General features: G+C 40.2%; 1 long non-coding RNA gene across 1 annotated transcript; it reads right to left on the minus strand.

The window, feature by feature from the left end:
- Positions 1–20,406: 20,406 nt before the first annotated feature.
- Positions 20,407–21,473, minus strand: LOC125512261. The gene is made up of 3 exons (XR_007285279.1): positions 21,337–21,473; positions 20,791–20,856; positions 20,407–20,451 (listed from the first exon to the last, which is right to left on the minus strand). It is a non-coding gene; the product is annotated as an uncharacterized LOC125512261 (long non-coding RNA).
- Positions 21,474–23,621: the final 2,148 nt, after the last annotated feature.

Raw genomic sequence — 23,621 nt, forward strand, 5'->3', positions numbered from 1 at the left:
CTAACACATCACACAAAGTTTTTGGAATCATGGAAACACTAACACCCAAATCACATAAAGCATAGCATTCATGATCTTTAATTTTAATTTTAATAGTAGGTTCCCACTCATCATGAAGTTTTCTAGGAATAGACTTCTAATTCAAGCTTTTCTTCATAAGATTGTATTAAAGCATCAATGACATGTTTGGTAAAAGCTTTATTTTGACTATAAGCATGCTGAGAATTAAGCACGGATTGCAATAAGGAAATAGAATCTATCAAAGAGCAATTATCATAATTAAATTCCTTGAAATCCAAAATAGTGGGTTCATTGCTATGTAAAGTTTTGACCTCTCCAATCCCACTTTTACCAATTTTTGCATCAAGATCTAAAAACTCCGAATCATTGGGCCGCCTTCTAATTAAAGTTGACTCATCTCCAGTCCCATCATTAACAAGATTGATATTACAAAACAAAGATTTAATAGGAGACACACCAATCACTTTTAGATCTTCATCTTTATTGTCATCAAAACTAGAAGAACACGCTTTTATAAAAGAATCTTTTTAGCACACATCCTAGCGGTTCTTCCTTTGCACTCATCAATGGATATTCTCATGGCTTTGAGAGACTCATTGATATCATGCTCAGGCGGAATAGATCTAAGGTTCAAAGAATCAACATCGAGAGAAATTCTATCCACGTTCCTAGCCAACTCATCAATCTTAGACAATTTTTCTTCAATCAAAGCATTGAAGCTCTTTTGTGAACTAATAAATTCTTTAATACTAGATTCAAAATCAGAGGGCATCTATTATAATTTCCATAAGATGTAGGAATTACCATAATTATTAGAGGAATTACTAGGAAACGGGCTAGGATTAAAGTTTCCTCTATATGCGTTGTTACCAAAATTGTTCCTACCAACAAAATTCACATCCATAGATTCATTATTATTCTCAATCAAAGTAGACAAAGGCATATCATTAGGATCAGAAGAAACACTCTTATTAGCAAACAATTTCATAAGTTCATCCATCTTTCCACTCAAAACATTAATTTCTACTATAGCATGAACCTTTTTACTAGTAGATCTTTCGGTGGCCATTGAGAATAATTAACCATAATATTATCTAGGAGTTTGGTAGCTTCTCCTAAAGTGATTTCCATAAAAGTGCCTCCCGCGGCCGAATCTAAAAGATTCCTAGAAGCAAAATTCAATCTAGCATAAAATTTTTGTATGATCATCCACAAATTCAAACCATGTGTAGGGCAATTACGAATCATTAATTTCATCCTCTCCCAAGATTGTGCAACATGCTCATGATCTAGTTGCTTAAAGTTCATAATATCATTTCTAAGAGAGATGATCTTAGCGGGAGGAAAATACTTAGAGATAAAAGCATCTTTGCACTTGTTCCAAGAATCAATACTATTTTTAGGCAAAGACAAAAACCAAGTTTTAGCACGATCTCTAAGTGAAAACGGGAATAGCTTCAATTTAACAATATCATTATCCACATCTTTCTTCTTTTGCATATCACACAAATCAACAAAGCTGTTTAGATGGGTAGCGGCATCTTCACTAGGAAGGCCAGAAAATGGATCTTTCATGACAAGATTCAGCGAAGTAGTATTAATTTTACAAGATTAAGCATCGGTAAGGGGAGAAATCGGAGTGCTAATAAAAGAATTATTGTTGGTATTGGAAAAATCACGCAATTTAGTATTATCTTGAGCCATCATGACAAACAATCCAACACACATGCAAGCAAAAGGCAAGCAAAAAGAGGCGAACGAAAATGAGGCGAGCGGAAAAGAGGCCGAATAAAACGACAAGGGTGAAGTGGGGGAGAGGAAAACGAGAGGCAAATGGAAAATAATGTAATGTGAGGGATAAGAGTTTGTGATAGGTACTTGGTATGTCTTGACTTGTGCGTAGATCTCCCCGGCAATGGCGCCAAAAATCATTCTTGCTACCTCTTGGGCACTGTGTTGGTTTTCCCTTGAAGAGGAAAGAGTGATGTAGCAAAGTAGCATAAGTATTTTCCTCAGCTTTTGAGAACTAAGGTATCAATCCAGTAGGAGACTACACGCACGTCCCTCGTACCTACACAAACAAATAATAACCTCGCAATCAACGCGATAAAGGGGCTATCAATCCCTTCACGGTCACTTACGAGAGTGAGATCTGATAGAGATAATAAGATAATTTTTTTTGGTATTTTTATGATATAGATTGAAAGTAAAGATTGCAAAATAGAATAGATTGTAAACTTATATGATAGAAGATAGACCCGGAGGCCATAGGTTTCACTAGTGGCTTCTCTCAAGATAGCATAAGTATTACGATGGGTGAACAAATTACTGTCGAGCAATTGATAGAAAAGTGCATAATTATGAGAATATCTAGGAATGATCATGTATATAGGCATCACGTCCGCAACAAGTAGACTGAAATGATTCTGCATCTACTACTATTACTCCACATATCGACCGCTATCCAGCATGCATCTAGAGTATTAAGTTCATAAGAACAGAGTAATGCATTAGGCAAGATGACATGATGTAGAGGGATAAACTAAAGCAATATGATATAAGCCCCATCTTTTTATCCTCGATGGCAACAATACAATATGTGCCTTGCTGCCTCTGCTATCACTGGGAAAGGACACCGCAAGATTGAACCCAAAGCTAAGCACTTCTCCCATTGCAAGAAAGATCAATCTAGTAGGCCAAACTAAACTGATAATTTGAAGAGACTTGCAAAGATAACCAATCATACATAAAAGATTTCAGAGAAGAATCAAATATTGTTTATAGATAAACTTGATCATAAACCCACAATTCATCGGATCTCGACAAACACACCACAAAAAGAATTACATCGAATAGATCTCCAAGAAGATCGAGGAGAACATTGTATTGAGATCCAAAGAGAAAGAAGAATCCATCTAGCTAATAACTATGGACCCGAAGGTCTGTGGTAAACTACTCTCACATCATCAGAGAGGCTATGGTGTTGATGTAGAAGCCCTCTGTGATCGATTCCCCCTCCGGCGGAGCTCCAGAAAAGGCCCCAAGATGGGATCTCTTGGGTACAGAAGGTTTCAGCGGTGGAAATAGGGTTTCGTAGTGCCCTGGATGTTTTCGGGGTATATGGATATATAGGAGGAAGAAGTAGGTCGGTGGAGCTGCGAGGGGCCCACGAGGGTGGGGGGCGCGCCCAGGGGAGGCAGGCACGCCTCCCTGCCTCGTGGCCGCCTCGCTTCTTTCTTGACGTCTACTCCAAGTCCCATGGATCACGTTTGTTCCAAAAATAACTCTCCCGAAGGTTTCATTCCGTTTGGATTCCACTTGATATTCCTTTTCTGCGAAACACTGAAATATGCAAAAAAAATAGCAATTTGCACTGGGCCTTGGGCTAGTAGGTTAGTCCCAAAAATAATATAAAAGTGTATAATGAATCGCATTAAACATCCAAAACAGATAATATAATAGCATGGAACAATATAAAATTATAGATATGTTGGAGACGTATCAGTGCCGGGCTATCTTCTCAACTCCTTGTTGAAGCCAAGTTCATGATAGGAACCTGCAGCTTCATGCAGATGAGAATGAATGCAAGATGCGACCCTATCTATATGCATATGCAAATGTTCATGAAATGCTTATGCACTGCTCTGGAATGCTTATGCATGCATGCAACTTGGTCGGGGGCCCCCCAGCGCTTCGTTTATTTTTTCTTGCATAGGGTCATCACCCTGGCTTTATTCAAGGGGTTACATGCAACTGAGGCAAGGCCTATACAAAAGGGTGGCTGCTGGGCAGGGCCCGACAGCCGCGCCTTATGGGTAGAACTTGCGGACATGCTCAATATTCCATGAGTTTTGCAATTGAATGCCATCCCCGGTCTCCAGACGGACTGCGCCAAGTCTGGTGACTCGTACTACCCGGTAAGGGCCTTCCCACTTCGGCGTCAACTTGTTCGTACCCTTGGCAGACTAAACGCGCTTAAGGACAAGGTTGCCTTCCTCAAAACACCGGGCATGAACCCTGCGGCTATGATAGCGACGCATGGCTTGCCGATAGCGTGCAACACGCGTAGTAGCCCGGAGACGGCTCTCCTTGAGTAGCACAACATCGTCACGCCGGTGCTGATCTTGCGCTACTTCATCATAGGCAAGCACTCGAGGCGACCCGTAAATGAGTTCTGTGGGGATAGCTGCTTCTGCCTGTTAGACCAGGGAGAAAGAAGTCTGCCCGGTAGCTCGGTTTGGTGTCATTCTGAGGGACCAGAGAACTACCGGCAGCTCATCGATCCACCGCCTGCCGTGCTTCTGCAGCGTATCAAAGGTTCTTGTCTTGAGTCCCCGCAGCACTTCAGCGTTCGCCCTCTCAGCTTGTCCATTGCTTCTAGGATGTGCAACAAAAGCAAATGAGACCTTGCATCCGAGGGCATGAACATATTGAATGAATGCACGACTCGTGAACTGGGTGCCGTTGTCAGTAATGATCCTTGCCGGAACTCCAAAATGACACACCAATTCTTTCAAGAATTTGATAGCTGACTGTGCAGTCACCTTTCTCATGGTAGTCACTTCCGACCACTTTGTAAACTTGTCGATAGCAACGAACAAGAATTCAAAGCCCCTGATTGCTCGGGGGAAGGGGCCAAGGATATCGAGCCCCCAGACCAAAAATGGCCATGATAAAGGGATTGTCTGAAGAGCTTGGGTAGGCAGGTGTATGTTCTTGGAATGGAACTAGCAGGCTTCACACTTGGTGACTAGCTTGACCGCATCTTGGAGGGCTGTGGGCCAATAGAATCCTTGCCGGAATGCTTTCCCAACTAATGCCCTTGATCCAATGTGGGAGCCACACATGACTTTGTGTATCTCAGGCAGCAGCTCCTTTCCTTATTCCCGGCAGATGCACTTCAATTTCACACCGTTGGGCCTCCTTCTGTATAGAGTGTCATCGACAAACTGATATATACTGGCCCTCCAGGTTACTCTTTCAGCTTCACTTCAGTCGCCGGGAAGCTCTCCGGTTTGGAGGAAGTGGACTATGTGCCTTGCCCAAGTTGGATCCTGGGGGCTCGGAAATGAGGACTAGCGGCACCTCCTCTACTACGGGAGTACATGCCTCATTCAAAGGGTCCGTGGGCCCAGCTGGAGGGTGCGGTCCGGCAGGTAGCGAGGAGTTGTTTCCGGCAGGGTCTCTGCCAGGAGCGGACGACTCTACCAGGAGAGGCTTACTAGAGTCCAAATTCCTCCTTTTTCGGGCCATTGTTGTTGGGATACAGAGGGCTAAGTAAGATGGAGAACAAAAGTCCTTGGTTCCATAGGAAGCTTCTGTGCAGCACACTTTGACATATGGTCAACTATGTTATTTTCCGCACGGGATACGTGCTCTGTTTGCAATCCTTCAAAGCGTTCCTCCAATCTCCTCACTTCCTCGACGTATGCCTCCATCAATGGGCTTTGGTAATCCTTGTTGACTTGTCTCACCACAAGCTGTGAATCTCCTCGAATGACCAGCTTCTTAATTCCGAATTGTGCAACAATCCTGAGCCCGGCAAGGAGCCCTTCATACTCTGTTGTATTGTTGGTTGCCTCTTCCTGGGCAAAATGCATCTGGACAACGTACTTCAAGTGCTCTCCATAGGGGGCGACAAGAAGCACGCCAGCCCCTGCACCTTGTAGGGAAAAATCACCATCCAAATACATAATCCATTCTTGGGGAGATTCCTTGCCGGGGATAATTGTCTCTGTCACTTCCTCATCAGGGGTTGGCGTCCATTCTGCAATAAACTCTGCCAATGCCCTGCTCTGGATTGTTGCTGTGCTCTCATACTTCAAACCCAAACTGGATAACTCCAAAGCCCACTCCACTATTCTGCCAGTAGCCTCAGGGTTTCAGAGTATCCTTTGCAACAGGAAACAAGTGACAACCATGATCTCATGGGCTTGGAAGTAGTGGCGCAGTTTCCTTGAGGCCATGATGAGACCAAAGATCAACTTTTGCATGCCAGAGTACCTCGATCTAGCCCCCTGTAACAAGGAGCTAACGAAGTACATTGGGCGCTGCACCACTTTCTTCATTGCCGTGTCCTTGGGGTTGCCTCGCTGTCGTGCTCATTGTTGTCCTGATCCTTCTCTGGTTCTTGCTCACTCTCTGCTCCGTCCACTTCCCGCTGCGCCACCAAGGCTGCACAAACCGCTTGGTTGGTTGCTGATAGCCCACAAGTATAGGAGATTGTTTGTAGCCTTTTTTGATAAATAAGAGTGTCGAACCGAACGAGGAGCTAAAGGTAGAACAAATATTCCCTCAAGTTCTATCGACCACCGATACAACTCTACACGCTCTTGACGTCTGCTTTACCAAAAACAAGTATGAAACTATTTGTAGGTGTGATGCTAGAACTACTTTGCAAGAATAAAACTAGAAGTACTTTGCATGATAATAAAAGTTAGGTGTTTAGTAAAAGGGTTTGTGTCAACAAGAAAGTTATTTGTCCCTAGGCAATCGATAGCAAGTACATGTAATCATTCTTGTAATTTTGTATAAGGGAGAGTCATGAGCTAACATACTTTCTCTACTTGGATCATATGCACTTCTGATTGGAACTCTAGCAAGCATCCACAACTACTAAAGATCATTAAGGTTATGAAACCCAACCATAGCATTAAGTATCAAGTCCTCTTTATCCCATACGCCATAGCCCACCTACTCGGGTTTAAGCTTCTGTCACTCTCGCAACCCACCATAAGCGAACCATGAACATATTGCAACACCCTACAGCGGGGGCTCCTCACGTTTGCACGAGACGGATGGCACCGTAGGACAGCACCATAAATAAAATATACAATCATACCAACCAAGATCACGATTAACCCATAGGACAAAACATATCTACTCAAACATCATAGGATAACCATAGATCATTGGGAAATAATATATGGATTTGAGCACCATGTTTAAGTAGAGATTATAGTGGGGAGAAGAGGTGTTACACCGCTGCATAGAGGGGGATAAAGTTGGTGTTGACGGTAGCAAGATTGTTGATGTAGATCGCTGTCCCGATCGTTGCCCCGGTGGCACTCCGGCGCCACCGGAAGTGAGGGGGAGAGATCCCCCCTCCTTCTTATTCTTCCTTGGCCTCCCCCCTAGATGGGAGGAGAGTTCCCCCTTTGGTCCATGGCCTCAGTGGCGGTGGAGGGGCGGGAGCCCCTCCGAGATTGGATCTCCCTCTCTATTCTCTTCTGTTTTGCGTTCCCCAGATCTGGCCCTGCACGGTTTCTTAAATTCCCGGAGATCCGTAACTCCGATTGCGCTGAAATTTTTACACGATTTTCCCATAAATTATCTTTCTTGCGCCAGAAGAAGGGCCCCAACCGACCTTCGAGGAGGGCACAAGACAGCTGGGCATGCCAGGGGGTGCCTGGCGCCCTGGTGGGCTGTGGGCACTGTGGGCCCCCGTTTGCGTTGATTCCACCTCCTAAAAATCACATATATTCCAAAAAATCTCCATAAAGTTTTATCGCATTTGGACTTCGTTTGATATGGATTTTGTGTGAAACAAAAACATGCAACAAATAGGAACTGGCACTGGGCACTGGATAAGTAAGTTAGTCCAAATAAATCATATAAAAAGTTGCCAAAAATATGTAAAAGTTGTATAATATTGGCATGAAACAATAAAAAATTATAGGTATGATGGAGATGTATCAGCGTCCCCAAGCTTAATTCCTGCTCGTCCTCGAGCAGGTAAATGATAAAAAGATAATTTTTGATGTGGAATGCTACCTAACATAAACTTGATCATATATCTAGTCATGACATGAATATTAAGACATAAGTGATTCAAAGCAATAGTCTATAATTTGACATAAAGACATCAATACTCAGGCATCCCAACAAACAATCATGTCTTTCAAAATATCAACGCTAAAGAAAGCTATCCCTACAAGATCATATAGTCTTGTCATGCTCTGTCTTCTTAACACAAAGTATTTATCATGCACAACACCGATGACAAGCCGAGCAATTGGTTCGTACTTTTTAACGCGCTTCAGCTTTTTCAACCCTCACGCAATACATGAGCACAAGCCATGGATATAGCACTATAGGTGGAATAGAGTATGATGATAGGGGTAAATATTGAGAAGACAAAAAAGTAAGAAAATCTCACATTGACGCGGCTAACCAATGAGCTATGGAGATGCCCATCAATCGATATCAATGCAAGGACTAGGGATTGCCATGCAACAAATGCAGTAAAAGCTATAAGTGTATGAAAGCTCAATATGAAAACTAAGTGGGTGTGCATCTAATCCTATAATGAAAAATTCGCATTAGTATATGAAAGTGACAACATAGGAGACTCTCCATATGAAAAGCATGGTGTTACTTTGAAGAACAAGTGTGGTAAAGGATACTAACAATGCCCCTTCTCTCTTTGTTTATTTATTTATTTTTCTGTTTTTTCTTTCTTTTTTTTTTCTTTTTTTCTTTTTCTTTTTTTTTCATTGTGCGGAGTCTCATCCCGACTTGTGGGGGAATCATAGTCTCCATCATCCTTTCCTCACTGGGGCACTGCTCTAAAAATGAATAATGATGATCATCACACTTCTATTTACTTATAACTCAAAAGAAATAAAAATTACAACTCGATACGTATGATAAAGTATGACTCTATATGAATGCCTGGTAGTGTACTAGGATGTGCAATGATCTAGCGTAACAATGTATGAAAAATGATGAACGGTGGCTGAGCCACAACTACTATGTCAGCTATATGATCATGCAAAGCAATATGACAATGAATGCTCAAGTCATCAAACGGAAGCGGTGGAAGTTGCATGGCAATATATCTCGGAATGGCCATGGAAAAGCCATAATAGGTAGGTATGGTGGCTGTTTTGAGGAAGATATAATAAGGCTTATGTGTGATAGAGCGTATCATATCACGAGGTTTGGATGCACCTGCGAAGTTTGCACCACGTCTCGATGTGAGAAAGGGCAATGAACGGTACCGTAGAGGCTAGCAAATCGCGGAAAGGTAAGAGTGCGTATAATCCATGGAGTCACATTAGTCATAAAGAACTCATATACTTATTGAAAAAGTTTATTAGCCCTCGAAGCAAAGTACTACTACACATTCCCCTAGGGGGATAGATTGCTAGGAAAAGACCATCGCTCATCCCCGACCGCCACTCATTAGGAAGACAATCAATAATAAATCATGCTCCAACATCATAGCATAACGAGAGACTATACGTGCATGCTTCGGGAATTACAAACCTTAACACCAATATTCTTACTAAACACAACCATTTACTAGTACCTCCCACATATTCCATCTCTATATCGCAAAACTATTGCAAGGAATCAAACATATCATATTCAGTGATCCACAAGTTTTATGTAGGATTTTATGACTAACCATGCAATTGACCAATTCCTGTTGACTCTCTAAATAGATATAAGTGAAGCATGAGAGTTTAATTCTTTCTACAAAACACCATGCTCTAATAAATATAAGTGAAGCAAAAGAGCATTCTTCAAGCAACGGTTTTCTATGTGAAGAGAAACAGGCAATCCAAATTTCAAATGATATAAGTGAAGCACATGAAGCATTCTATAAAGCCATACTCAAAAGATATACGTGAAGTGAAATGAGCATTCTATAAATCAACCATGGACTATCTCATACCAGCATGGTGCATAAAAGAAAAGTGAAAACTAAATGCAAAAGGCGCTCCAAGATTTACACATATCACGTGAACGGAACAAATCCGAAAACATACCGATACTTGTTGAAGAAAGATGGGATGCCTTTCGGGGCATCCCCAAGCTTAGACGCTTGAGTCTCCTTGAATATTTACTTGGGGTGCCTTGGGCATCCCCAAGCTTGAGCTCTTGACTCTCGTCCTTCTCCTCATATCGACACCTCCTCGATCTTCGAACACTTCATCCACACAAAATTTAACCGAACTTTTAGGGGCGGGGCTAGTGAAGATGGCAATGAAATCCCATCATGTACTGCTGTGACATTATTGTATAATTATGAACAAACATTACCCACTGTATGATATCACAATTCTATTTCCCCAAGTCAAGGAGGCTTCAACAAGAATTCAAACATACGCAAATAATGAAGCTATAACAGCAATCTATGAAAACCGGACAGTCTGTAAAGATTTGAACATCCACCATACTTCTGTAACTCAAAAAATCTGAAAAATTAGGACAAAATAAACATTTTGTATAGAAAGACAGTACAAAAAGTTTCAGAACCGTTTGACGTTCCAGTAAAAAAAATGTAAAATCGAGCACTACAGCCAATTTTCTGTTTTGCACCGCACAAACCAACAAGCAATTTAGTCATCCTAAAGGCAAATCTTGGCACATTATTTTTTATAATACAATGGAATTGTACAAGGGGATAATTATTTTTGTGAGAATCTTCATGAAAAATTCTACATTGTTTCCATGAGCATGAACACAAGTGTTCAAGGTCGACCCTCACTTCTTCAATGCATAACTTCCAATAGCTTCTCTTTTGTGAAAAGGTTTTTAAGTTCCCCTCTATTTTTTTGTTTTTAAACTTTATAAAAGAACTCAACAGAAATAAATGACTCTCTAAAACTTCTGGGTTGTCTCCCTGGCAGCGCTTTCTTTAAAGCCATTAAGCTAGGCATAAAGTGCTCAAGTAATGGATCCACCCGGATCCCAAGGTATATCAAAGCCAATTTGAATTAACAAAGATTTGGCATTTAGTAGTGAGCACAAAGAAACATATATCATGCAATGACGAAGTCTAACTCTCTTCCTATGCATTGGCATGTCATAAAAGAACAATCCATGCACATCAAGTAAAGGCCAATACATAGCATAAGCAGTTTCTTGCAATTTTATCGTGTTGGAAACATAGAGAGGTGAGATATAGTTCCTCTATCATAATAATTGCAAGTAGGAGCAGCAAGCACATGCATATTATATTCATCAAAATCATCATGTGCAATGATAAAAGGCAACCCGTCAATATAATCCTTAATAAGAGCAAACTTCTCCGATATAGTGTAGTTGGGAGAATCCAAAAAGATAACACGACTATCATGTGTGGGTGCAATAGCAACAATTTCATTCTTAATATAAGTAACTATAGCAAGTTCATCTCCATAAGCATAATTCATATTGGCATCTTGGCCACAAGCATAGCAAGCATCAAGTTCATCAAAAAGGGATATTACAAATGAATCAACGAGATCATAGCAATTATCATAGCATTCATCCTTCGGTAAGCATGAAGGGAAAATAAACAATATATGAGTTGAAGAGTTACTCTCATTAGAAGGTGGGTACGGGTAGCTAATCCGCTCTTCCTCCTTTTGTTCTTCGCTCTCGTCATCATCTTTTTCATCCAATGAGCTCATAGTTTCATCATTTTCTTCTTGCGTAGACTCCTGCAAAATATTAGTCTCTTCTTAGACAGCGGAGACTTTCTCAATAAATCCATCAATATCGGAATTGTATTTATAATTATCATAGCAATATATAAGGATAGCAAAAATTTCAGGTCTATAAACTGAGTCATCAAAATCTTCAAACTTTTAAACACAGATTCAATTTCATAAGCTCCCTTAAAAGCAACAAATTCTTCTATTCGTTCCACATCATAGTAATCATACATACCATTAGCATAAGAAGCCAAGGTTTCATTATCATTAAATTTGCATGAAAAGGGAAGGTGTGGAGCATTCATCCTAGAGCAACAAGTATAATCATATCTCTGGCATAAATTCCAAGCATACCGATGCAACATATAAATTTGATCCCATAAAAGTTTCCCTTTTTGTGTCAAGCGATAATCCCTAAAGTATTCACCTTGATCCAACGTTACTCCCATTATCAAGTTGAATGGGATTTTCTTAGGATTATCAAAGTAGTGCATAATATTTTTCACATAACGAGCATCGAGGGTTTTAGGAGGTTCCCCATCTACATGAGTAGCAAGTACCACTAATTGTTTTGGTGTTTCGTGTTCCATATCCATAACTAAAGTTAGAGAACAACTTAGAACATGAATTACAAACTACTAAGTGATAAAGCAAACAAGCACACACGAGAATATTCACCCCACGATATAACTCGCCGGCAACGGCGCCAGAAAAAGGTCTTGATAATCCACAAGTATAGGGGATCGTTTGTAGCCTTTTTCAATAAATAAGAGTGTCAAATCCAACGAGGAGCTAAAGTTAGAATAAATATTCCCTCAATTTCTATCGACCACCGATACAACTCTACACGCAATTGACGTCTGCTTTACCGAAAACAAGTATGAAACTATTTGTAGGTGTGATGCTAGAACTACTTTGTAAGAATAAAACTAGAAGTACTTTGCAAGATAATAAAATTTAGGTGTTTAGTAAAAGGGTTTGTGTCAACAAGAAAGTTATTTGTCCCTAGGCAATCGATAGCAAGTACAGGTAATCATTCTTGTAAGTTTATGTGAGGGAGAGGCATGAGCTAACATACTTTCTCTACTTGGATCATATGCACTTATGATTGGAACTCTAGAAAGCATCCGCAACTACTAAAGATCATTAAGGTCGTGAAACCCAACCATAGCATTAATTATCAAGTCCTCTTTATCCCATACTGCATAGCCCACCTACTCGGGTTTAAGCTTCTATCACTCTCGCAACCCACCATAAGCGAACCATGAACATATTGCAACACCCTACAGTGGGGGCCCCTCACGTTTACGCGAGATGGAGGGCACCGTGGGACAACACCATAAATAAAATATACAATCATACCAACCAAGATCACGATTAACCCATAGGACAAAACAGATCTACTCAAACATCATAGGATAACCATAGATCATTGGGAAATAATATATGGAGTTGAGCGCCATGTTTAAGTAGAGATTACAGCGGGGAGAAGAGGTGTTACACCGCTGCATAGAGGGGGAGAAAGTTGGTGTTGACAGTTGCAAGATTATTGATGTAGATCACCGTCCCGATCGTTGCCCCGGTGGCACTCCAGCGCCACCGGAAGCGAGGGGGGAGAGCCCCTCCTTCTTATTCTTCCTTGGCCTCCCCCCTAGATGGGAGGAGAGTTCCCCCTCTACTCCATGGCCTCCATGGCATTGGAGGGGTGGGATCCCCTCTGAGATTGGATCTCCCTCTCTGTTCTCTTCTGTTTGCGTTTCCCAAATCTGGCCCTTCACGGTTTCTTAAATTCCTGGAGAGCCGTAACTCTGATTGCACTGGAATTTTTACATGATTTTTTCCATAAATTATCTTTCTTGCGCCCGAAGAAGGGCCCCAACCGACCTTCGAGGAGGGCACAAGACACCTGGGCGCGCCAGGGGGTGACTGGCACGCCCTGGTGAGTTGTGGGCACTGTGGGCCCCCTTTTGCATTGATTCCACCTCCTAAAAATCACATATATTCCAAAATAATTCTCCGTAAATTTTTATCGCGGTTGGACTTTTTTATATGGATTTTCTGTGAAACAAAAACATGCAACAAACAGGAACTGGCACTGGGCACTGGATAAGTAAGTTAGTCCAAATAAATCATATAAAAAGTTGCCAAAAGTATGTAAAAGTTGTATAATATTGGCATCAAACAATAAAAAAATATAGATACGGCAGAGACGTATCAGTTTTCCGCTAAGTATAGCAGCAACGCCTCTTGTGGCTTAGGAGCAACCAAGGTGGGCACAGAGGACAAGTAGGCCTTCAACTCTTGCAAAGTTGCATCTGCTTCAGGAGTCCACTTCATGGTCCCTGCCTTCTTCAAAATTTTGTAGAACGATAGGGCGCGCTTGGCAGACTTGGAGATGAATCTGCTTAGCACGGCAACGCACCCTATTAGGCGCCTTACATCCTTGACTGTCCTTGGTGCTTGGATCTGCTCGATAGCTTTAATCTTGTCAGGGGCTTTGATCCCCCGATGGGATACAAAGAACCCAAGCAGCTTGTCGGACGGAACGCCCAACACACACTTCTCCGGGTTGAGTTTCAAGTTGATCTTGCACATGTTAGCAAATGTCTCCTCCAAATCCTGAATAAGGGTGGCTCTATCTTTGGCCTGAACCACAATATCATCCATATGAGCTTCAATGTTTATGTGCAGCTGTGGCTCGAAACCAATCTAGACTACCCTTGCAAAAGTGGACCCGACACTCTTTAATCCAAACGGCATGCGGACAAAACAGTATGTACAACAGGGAGTGATGAACGATGTCTTCTCTTCATCTTCCTTGGACACGAAGATCTGATGATACCCTGAATATGCATCCAGAAAGAAGAGCAGATCATAGCCCGAAGTGGAATCCACAATCTGATCGACGCGCGGCAAGGGAAACGGGTCCTTCAGGCAGGCTTTGTTGAGATATGTGAAATCTATGCAAAGCCTCCACTTTCTGTTAGCCTCTGGACTACCACTGGATTTGCCAACCAGGTGGAGTGTAGCACTCCTCTGACCAAACTAGCTGCTTCAAGTTTCTTGATCTCTTCCGTAATGAACTGCTACCTTTCCAAGGCCTACTTTCGGACTTTCTGCTTGATAGGTCGGGCATGTGGGCAGACAACAAGGTGGTGCTCGATTACCTCCCTGGGAACACCGGGGATATCAGATGGATGCTGGGCAAACACATCGATATTCTCCCATAGGAAGGCAACAAGCACGCTTTCCTATTTGTCATCGAGGGTGGCGCTCATAGTAAAAGTACCATCAACGCCAGCCAGCCCTGTGATACATCTCCAACGTATCTATAATTTTTGATTGTTCCATGCTATTATACTACCTGTTTTGGATGTTTAATGGGCTTTAATATACCTTTTTTACATTATTTTTGGGGCTAACCTACTAACCAAAGGCCCAGTGCAAATTGTTGTGTTTTTTGCCTATTTCAGTGTTTCGCAGAAAAGGAATATCAAACGGAATCCAAACGGAATGAAACCTTCGGGAGATTTATTTTTGGAACAAACGTGATCCAGGAGACTTGGAGTTTACGTCAAGAAAGAAGCGAGGAGGCCATGAGGCAGGGAGGTGCGCCCAGGGGGGTAGGCACCCCCCCACTCTCGTGGGCCCCTCACAGCTCCACCGACGTACTTCCTCCTCATATATATACCCATATACCCCAAAAACATCCAGGAGCACCACAAAACTCTATTTCCACCGCCGCAAGCTTCTATACCCGTGAGATCCCATCTTGGGGCCTTTTCCGGCGCTCCACCGGAGGGGGAATCGATCACGGAGGGCTTCTACATCAACACCATAGCCTCTTCGATGATGTGTGAGTAATTTACCACAGACCTTCGGGTCCATAGTTATTAGCTAGATGGCTTCTTCTCTCTCTTTGGATATCAACACAAAGTTCTCCTTGATTCTCTTGGAGATCTATTCGATGTAATTCTTTTTGCGGTGTGTCTTCGAGATCCGATGAATTGTGGGTTTATGATCAAGATTATCTATCAACAATATTTGATTCTTCTCTGAAATCTTTTATGCATGATTTAAATATCTTTACAAGTCTCTTCGAATTATCAGTTTGGTTTGGCCTACTAGATTGATCTTTCTTGCAATGGGAGAAGTGCTTAGCTTTGGGTTCAATCTTGCGGTGTCCTTTCCTAGTGACAGAAGGGACAGCAAGGCACGTATTGTATTGTTGCCATCGAGGATAAAAATATGGGGTTTATATCTATTGCTTGAGTTTATCCCTCTACATCATGTCATCTTGCCTAATGCGTTACTCTGTTCTTATGAACTTAATACTCTAGATGCAAGTTGGATAGCGGTCGATGTGTGGAGTAATAGTAGTAGATGCAGAATCGTTTTGGTCTACTTGTCGCGGACGTGATGCCTATATACATGATCATGCCTAGATATTCTCATAACTATGCGCTTTTCTATCAATTGCTCGACAGTAATTTGTTCACCCACCGTAGAATTTGCTATCTTGGGAGAAGCCACTAGTGAAACCTATGGCCCCCGGGTCTATCTTCCATCATATTATTTTCATATCAACTTGCTATTTTTATTACCGTTTATTTTGTAATCTTTATTTTCCAATCTATACAACAAAAATACCAAAAATATTTGTCTTATTATCTCTATCAGATCTCACTCTCATAAGTGACCGTGAAGGGATTGACAATCCCTTTATCGCGCTGGTTGCGAGGTTCTTGTTTGTTTGTGCAGGTACGAGGGACTTGCGTGTAGTCTCCTACTGGATTGATACCTTGGTTCTCAAAACTGAGGGAAATACTTACGCTAATGTGCTGCATCACCCTTTCCTCTTCAAGGGAAAACCAACGCAAGCTCAAGAGGTAGCAAGAAGGATTTCTGGCGCCATTGCCGGGGTGATCTAGGCACAAGTCAAGACATACCAAGTACCCATCACAAACTCTTATCCCTCACATTACATTATTTGCCATTTGCCTCTCGTTTTCCTCTCCCCCACTTCACCCTTGCCTTCTCTTTGCCTTCTTCCCATATGTATCTTTGTTTGTGTTTCCATGTGCCTTCCCTTTGCTTGCATCTTTGCTTGCTAAAAATCTACTGATATGGATCCACTTAAAGTGTTCTACTTGGATCATCTTCGATCCTTATGCGCTCGTGCTGAAACCCCAACTATCCTGGTTGATGGAAAATCTTTAGATGGGCATGCTCATTTTGTGCGTCACCGTTTGTCTGAAAAAGGGAGACTCTTATGGGATCAAATAAACAGATTGATGTGTTATGCTTGGAATCTTTGTAAAATTTATGAATTTACTTGTTGCTCTAAGAACCCGAAAAAACACATCCCCTACCTATGTGAGTTTAATGACAATGAAATCTTATCTTCTTATGCAAAGGGTGTTTATAGTTACTACGATATCAAACAAATTAACGAATTTGTTGCCTTTAAGGGTGCTTATGAAGTTGCTTCTTTGATTGAAAAGTATGATGTTACTCTCTACGAATCTGAAAATTTTGAACATACTTAAATATTGCTATGAAAATATGCTCATAATGTCTATGTCAAAGAATTTATTGAAAAAATGGCCGTTGCTTGGGAAGAAAATAATGATATGCATGAATCTATAGATAATTATGATTCCGGTGATTTGATTGAAATATCACTTGATGAACATGATGCTTGCTATTCTTGCGTCCATGACGCCAATATATATGAAGATGAGTTTGTTATAGTTCCTTATGTTAAACATGAGATCATTGCTATTGCACCCATACTTGATAGTTCCTTCGATGAAAAGCATGATTGCAATGATGCTATCATAAATTCTCTTAATGTTAATTGTGTTAATGATATGCGAAACCTCAAGCTTGGGGATGCTAGTTTTGCTATGACTACTATTTGTTGCAATGATCATGATTGGGGTGATTCTTCTTTTGATCTTGAAAATTTATTTAAGCCCCATGATGAATATGAGATTGATAATGGTGTTTGCAATATTATTGAAAGTGGGTTTGGAAGAGTGTCAAGTTTATATCCCACATATTTCGAGAATGTTCAATCTTATGAAATTTTTGATAAAAGTGGGTTTGGATAGGTCATGACTTTAGTTAATGTTAATCCCACTATTTTGGAAGAGTGTCAACTTTGCATGCATGTGGATCGTGTTGAAGATATTTTATGTGTTAGCTATTTTGTTGAATTTTCTTATGATCCCACATGTAATTATTATGAGAGAGGAAAATATGATTGTAGAAATTTTGATGTTACTAATTCACCTCTCGTTATGTTGAGATTGCTATTGTTTCTTTCCACTTCCTTGCATATGGTAGTTTTTGCTTGCTATGATAATTTGTTTGCCTATAAGATGCCTATGCATAGGAAGTATGTTAGACTTAGATGTGTTTGTCATGTGTTCCATGATGCTCTCTTTGTGCTTCAATTCTTGTCTTTCATGTGAGCATCATTGAAATTATCAATGCCTAGCTAGGGGCGTTAAACGATAACGCTTGTTGGGAGGCAACCCAATTTTATTTTTGTTTCTTGCTTTTTGTTCCTATTTAGTAATAAATAATTCATCTAGCTTCTGTTTAGATGTGGTTTTATGCTTTCAATTAGTGTTTGTGCCAAGTAGAACCTTTGGGAAGACTTGGGGGAAGTTTATGTGATCTTGCTGTAAAAAACAAAAACTTTAGCGCTCACCAGATTTGGTGCCATTTTTCTTACTGAAGAGTGCGATTAGGTTGATTCTTTTTGCAGATGATTAACAGACAAATTCTTCACGTCCACAAATTTATTTCAGAATTTTTGGGGTTACAGAAGTATTCGAAACCTACAAATTACTACAGACTGTTCTGTTTTTGACAGATTCTGTTTTTCGTGTGTTGTTTGTTTATTTTGATGAATCTATGGCTAGTATCGGGGGGTATGAACCATTAAGAAGTTGGAATACAGTAGGTTTAACACCAATATAAATAAATAATGAGTTCATTACAGTACCTTGAAGTGGTGGTTTGTTTTCTTATACTAACGGAGCTCATGAGATTTTCCGTTGAGTTTTGTGTTGTGAAGTTTTCAAGTTTTGGGTAAAGATTTGATGGATTTTGGAATAAAAAGTGGCAAAAGCCTAAGCTTGGGGATTCTCAAGGCACCCCAAGGTAAAATTCAAGGACAACCAAAAGCCTAAGCTTGGGGATGCCCCAGAAGGCATCCCCTCTTTCATCTTCGTCTATCGGTAACTTTACTTGAGGCTATATTTTTATTCACCACATGATATGTGTTTTGCTTGGAGCGTCTTGTATGATTTGAGTCTTTGCTTTTTAGTTTACCACAATCATCCTTGCTGTACACACCTTTCGGAGAGACACACATGAATCGGAATTTATTAGAATACTCTATGTGCTTCACTTATATCTTTTGAGCTAAATAACTTTGCTCTATGCACTACAATAGTACCCCCACTATAGCAACGCTTTTTTCCGTATCTAAAAGTCCATATATGCGTTGTTAGTGTATTTACCAACGGTTTGGGATGCGTTGCCTTATCCAGTGTTGCTAGTGCGTAATGCAACGCTTATACCGGCGTTGATAAAAGGTACCGTTGCAAAAATGCAACACATAAAACAGACGTGTGCAACAGTTTTATACGTTGGTGATTAATGTACGGTTATCAAAATCCCATTGCTTGGCAACAAAAAAATGCAACAATTCAAGTGTTGTACATATATAATGTGAATTATATTATTATTTTTATATATATTGCCAGCAATTAAATTAATGCTCCACGTAATTGGTGATAGATGTGTATTTCAAGTGAAGAAAAAGCAAGAGAATATTACTCACATATAATGAAGAAATCATATATTTCATAAAATTGTGGGTTACAATATTGGATATTACAAGAGGAACATCATCGGAATGTGATGCATAATCTAAATATTTTCTACACATTGAAAGTTCAACCGAAAGCATCCATCAACATCCGTACAACTTATCTAAAACTTAACCGAGGAACATCATCCATCACCCAAAATGAACATCCCTACAACTTAACGAACAATAAAAGAATCCATCATCATCATCTTCACACACCCATATAATCAACCATTTATTCCTTGCATCTACAAACAAAAAAATCAAAATGAACTGTTAACACACAGTGCATTGACATGATGCAAGTAGTTGTAGAGACAAAATATTAGTCACTGTATATGTTGATATATCTCTCTATGCAAACTCGATCCAGAAATTCATCTACACAAGCTGAGTACTATTTACTTTCTTTAGGAAATCACATTAGTAATTTGTTGAATTCTATATCCATTGCACACTGCATAAAAATAACAAATATTACTGCCGGTGTAACCTTGAATGAATTGCAAAAGCTTAGCATATGAATATCGGATTTGTGATTTAATCCCTATCGTCGTACAATAGAATTGACAATTATATCGTTCTTCGACAATGCAAAGACCAACCACAGAATTTTCTTCAAACATTGAAAAAAGGTTAGTAAGGTCATTCTACTATTCATACTAGTCATGAACCCATGCATAGACTAACATTTTGTGTTACACATTGTTAGCTGGGAATAACTACTATGGTGATCTAAAATAGTTAGCTTCAATATGACATCAATAGTTAGCTTCAACAGAAGCCTTGTACAATGCACACTTATTCTCATGATGGTGGCCTTGGTCTGGTATGGTTAGGAGAAGACACCAAAAAGGATTGGTGGGAAATTTCTTAGATTTACAGACCATACGCAAGAAGATTCGTATGTCTTTAGAATTTGCAATATATTAGGCCTAAGATTTAAAGCATCAATATGATCATAGAAAATAAAAGTATGCTTGATGGCACATATATTTTCACATCCATCGACAAAAGCTATGAAGAAACTTACCTTATCAGATCAAATATGAGGCAAAATTGGTAGTTCTCAAGTTCATCCTCTCCTCTACTTGCATGCCACATACCTAACTGGTACATGTGGTAATTAGCTCAAGTAAACATTTGTTTTCTTTTAAACTGAAAACAAACCATGACAATTTGTGTGCTGCAAATACAATAGAACATATGTTTTTTGTGATGCATAGTGACATAAATATTACAAATGGCACAAATAATGATGAGTAAATATTTTGTGGGCAACGAACAAAAGTGAGAGTTGAATATCTGGACCCAAAAAAGGATGGTTGCAAATCGATAGTGTGTATACTGTTCTAGCTTTCTAGGAACATCTTATTGGGCAAACCAACAAATTTATATTGAAATTGCTAAAAGAGTAACTAATTTATCGTGGAATGGCTACAGGAATACCTTAATTTTAGAGGGACAATTTGTAGGCGCTTGTTTCCTTGGAGTGTATTTCATGAGTACATAGTACTGAAAAATAGTAGTACATCACAGGTTAATCCTCTTATCTAGTTTGTTCTTTCCCTTCCCGTATGGAATTTGCAAAACAAAACCGTTTGGTCTTTCCATCATTCATACATACAATAGGCAGAATAGAACATGTTCCTGACTTTTAATGCGGAATAGTACCCCAAAAAATATGTCTATAGGAGCACAGTGTCCTGAACTCATGATATCCACAAATACTAATATCCTTTTTTAGTTGAAAAGGCAAACTTCTAATATTAAAATATTTCTCATGATTTTTTTAAGAGGATACATCGAGATACCATGTTACCATGAAGAGAGTCAAAAGATAATACAATTACGCTTTATCTGGTCTGAAAGTGCATATGAATATAGAATATAATTTGTATTGGCCACCATACTGAGATAACAATACATCAACTCCCAACTGTAACAGAAGCACCTATATTACTTTTGGAAAGTAAGGGAAAGCGTCTAACTTACCGCCAAATAGTGGTTGAAATATTCATCATTTGGTACTAAAAACACCTTGCTGATGATATAGTCTGGCATAATAATCATATCTGACTAACATAACTCAAAGATCAACTTTTATTTTAGAAAGGAAAAGAAGCACCAATATGCAAAATATAAATAAATAACTAATATTAATAAGCAATTTAAATAATTCTGCTCAGTTTCAAAGCCAACATGGCAATACAGAAGAAACCATATACATACTCTGGTTGCAGCAAGTGCAGTGCAAGCCATGCAGACTAAGTTAAGACGTACAGTAGTAAAAGTCTTATATATAGTGCATGATAGTCAACTTGATTTACAATCTCTGATATGTTTGTAGTTAATATATGTTAGTTAAATTAATTGCTGCACTTTGTTGTTGCTCAAGCATATCAATTTGCATAGTATAGAGAGGCCCGATCATTACCTTGCATGTAATATTAATAAGTGGACGAATCACTATTGAGATTGGGTGCTACTTTGCGAGCTTAATCGTGCGTTAATGAACAGTTGAACAGATTGGGTGCTACCTTGCTGATCTTCTTTCCTTTACAAAGAAAAAAATAGATGTAGTCATACCTAGAATGAGATCTATGGTAGCAGTATCCATCCAGTCCTATTAGTAAGCGTGCTCAGGTCCTGCCCTGCTTTCCTCTCTGACTCGTCATGCCAATTCGGACGGCGTTTACATGCATAGTACTGTGGAGGTGGATGGTCAATTTAGCAAAGTACATTTGTGAGGCAGGTATTTTGGGCGTGGCCCGCTGGTTACATCGGCAACAGCTGCGAATTGGACGATGGCAAGGACGGATCGCGCGCTAAGAACATGCGTCGTTGGTACATGAGATTGTCTTGGGTTTGGGGGAAAACTTGGTGGGCAGGCCCGATACTGTACATTGCCGTACCTTAGATTCGCCGTTGGTTGCAGGAGTGCCATGACGAGGGGCGGCGCGCCGGTATGCAGGGCAGCAGGGGAGTGGTGAGGGGCGGCGCGTCAGGATGCAGGTAGGTCGCAGCCGTGCAAAGGAGTTGGTCGCAGGGGAGCGGTGACGAGGGGCGGTGGCCGGCATGGGAGGCTCGAGAGGAATAGGCGACACTGTGGGGACAAGGAATGACCTAATCGTGAAAGCTAACTTGGGGCTGGGCTGGGTTAGTGCATTTGGGCTTTACTTAGTTGTGGCTGGTTGCAATCTAGTACATGGGTCACGAGCTACAAGTCTACAACGCATATCCTACAATGGTTATATATGTGTATCTATTGTGAATTTTACAACATATAATTAAAATGTTGTACACTATGTGTTGCTTTATAGGGGGTATCCTTGTAGTGATGTGCTTCACTTATATCTTTAAGAGCACGGTGGTGGTTTTATTTTATAGAAATTATTGATCTCTCATGCTTCACTTATATCATTTTGAGAGTCCTCTAGAACAACATGGTAATTTTCTTTGGCTATAAAATTAGTCCTAATATAATAGGCATCCAAGATGGGTATAATAAAAACTATCATAAAAAGTGCATTGAATACTATGAGAAGTTTGATACTTGATGATTGTTTTGAGATATGAAGATGGTGATATTAGAGTCGTGCTAGTTGAGTAGTTGTGAATTTTAGAAATACTTGTTCTAAATTTTGTGATTTCCGTAGCATGCATGTATGGTGAACCGTTATGTGAAGAATTCGGAGCATGATTTATTTATTGATTGTCTTCCTTATGAGTGGCGGTCGGGGACGAGCGACGATCTTTTCCTACCAATCTATCCCCCTAGGAGCATGCGCGTAGTACTTTGTTTCGATAACTAATAGATTTTTGCAATAATTATGTGAGTTCTTTATGACTAATGTTGAGTCCATAGATTATACGCACTCTCACCCTTCCACCATTGCTAGCCTCTCTAGTACCGCGCAACTATCGCCGGTACCATAAAATCACCATATACCTTCCTCAAAATAGCCACCATACCTACCTATTATGGCATTTCCATAGCCATTCTGAGATATATTGCCATGCAACTTACCAGTGTTCCGTTTGTTATGACACGCTTCATCATTGTCATTTTGCTTTGCATGATCATGTAGTTGACATCGTATTTGTGGCAAAGCCACCTTTATAATTCTTTCATACATGTCATTCATGAGTCATACCGCCGGAGGCATTCACATAGAGTCATATTTTGTTCTAAGTATTGAGTTGCAATTTTTCGAGTTGTAAGTAAATAAAAGTGTGATGATAATCATTATTAGAGAGTTGTCCCATGTGAGGAAAGG

The sequence above is a fragment of the Triticum urartu genome, chromosome 6, assembly GCF_003073215.2.
Source record: "Triticum urartu cultivar G1812 chromosome 6, Tu2.1, whole genome shotgun sequence".
Taxonomy (NCBI): domain Eukaryota; kingdom Viridiplantae; phylum Streptophyta; class Magnoliopsida; order Poales; family Poaceae; genus Triticum; species Triticum urartu.